Here is a 2203-nt window from a genome sequence, read left to right as displayed (position 1 = left end):
GGGGGGTGTTGTGTGGGGGAGGGGGTTGTGGGTTTGTTTGTTTTGTTTATTGTTGTTGTTTTTGTTGGGGGGGTTTTGGAGGGAGGAGGCTTTCTAATTTGAAAAGTAGTACTTAATACCTAAATAGTCCTACATGTATTACAATCCATTTTGGTAACTTGTAGTTAGTTTGTATCTTGAGATAAACAAACAGTCGGAGTAAACAGTCCTCTTGCTACTGTTTGATCTCAGAGAGGAATAGAGATATAACTGCACAAGCGTGCAGTTTGACGTTCATGTCCCCCCCCCCCCCCTTTCACACATCTCCTCCTCCCTCCGGCTGTTTCAGCATTGCCAATCCGGTATTGTCTAGAGGCCATCTTGCATTCGAAAATGAAAAAATTTTGAATCCGACACTTTTTGGAAAAAATGACAATCAGCGGTATAAAAATGTTCTTTAATAACATGTATATTTCTTAAAGGCACTGGACTAGTCTTCCCTTTTGCGCGCGTAGTTTATGCCTTACTCCAAATGACGAAGAAAATCAGTTTTTTCTTCCCTCTCCAGTAAAATTTGTTTCGTGTGGAATACACAATTTCATCAGGCGACCGACGAAATCAACCAAGCTTTTGCCCTTCTACGAATAACCACGCCATTCTCATATCTGCATTTTGCACTATAGTGCGGTCAAAAATTCATGTCGCAGTTTATTGTCAAATATCTCAACTACCGAACATAACTCTCCAGCTTTATCACAGCTACTTATATCAATTTGTCTTAACAGAACCATATTTTTGTAAAGACCTGTTAGCTCTATTCTAGAAAATTCCTTAATAAATACTAATATAAAAATCCTATAGCGCGGTCAATAATTCGTTGCGCAACTTTTCCCCAATTATCTCTTTAATTAACTCATTAAGGACGAAGCGGACACATAAGTCCGACAGCAGCAGATCAAAAGCAAAGTGGCGGGATATTTCGAGCCATTGTAAAGACTAGAAACACAAGTTTGTTTATATCATAGAATACATTATTGTTACCTGTCCTTTTAAGTACTAGATAAATGACACAGAATTGAAAACTCCGTATGAATAACGAATTTATACTTCTTTTAGCATTCCGGAACATTGTGTCTTCAAGCGTACGAATGACCAGAATGCGCGTCTGCAAAGATTTCCGGTGAATCAATGTCATCCATACTTTGCACAGCAGTTTGTTTCAATTAAATTTGTCTTTATTAAATCAAAAATTTCCAGACAGTTTGAGGGCCGCCAAGTACAATATGGTAAGTCCTGTTTGTTAAATTTCACAGGAGAGACAAAAAAAACGGACTTTTTCTTAAAGTGGTTTGGCTTGATAAACTTCATTTTCATAAGGGAGCTTAATGTCTGTCATGGCATTTGCAGGCTCCCTTAAGCCAGAAGGCATACTTTCACTCATCGCCTTTCAAGACAAAGTTGACTTGCTTCTTGAGCAGTTTAAACATGCTATACATGGGAAATATGATCGGGGCAAAAATAGACCAGAGTACAAGGGGGTTCCCCATAAATTTTCCTCTAAAAACTATTGGCGGCAGTCAGTGAAGCGGAACGTTGTGTGTGAACTACATTTGAAAAAAATAATAACTTTCTCGTTAATTGAGAAAGGAGGAATAAATGTGTTGTTACTGTAACTGAGCTTTTTTACAGGTTTGTGGCTATACTATATAAAATATCATTGAATGGGCCTTTGTTGGGTGTGATTCTCTCGTCCGTTGCAGTCGATATATATTGTCCAAAATGGCCACCAGTTGTCGAAGAGAAAAGTGTTTGTCTAATGTCTTGCAGTGTCATAATATATTTTGAAAACGCAAAGGGGGAAGGGGGAAGTGGGAAGTGGTCGATTGTACAGGTGATTGGCTTGGACAGGTGGTCTTTATCATGTTCGACTGTACGTCTGTTCAGTGACTGTTGTCAAAAGCTATTCAAGGTGCACTAGTATGATCACTAACCTGTGTTAAAAAGGGTTTTTTACGACCACATCGACAAAATTTCGATCACTTAGGAGACAGGATTCGACCGTGCTCGTCAGAGCCAACCCCGGCTAAAAGGGATACAGGCCTACCCCGTCTTCAGTTGAAAGGCTCTGCGAAAAGACAAAGTAGAATCGATTAGAACAGAATAGAGTAGAACAGAATTATACTATACTATAATAATATAATACATGTATAATATGATATAATAT

Source organism: Aplysia californica, unplaced genomic scaffold (assembly GCF_000002075.1).
Source record: "Aplysia californica isolate F4 #8 unplaced genomic scaffold, AplCal3.0 scaffold00108, whole genome shotgun sequence".
Taxonomy (NCBI): domain Eukaryota; kingdom Metazoa; phylum Mollusca; class Gastropoda; order Aplysiida; family Aplysiidae; genus Aplysia; species Aplysia californica.
Note: the sequence above shows the minus strand (reverse complement) of the source record.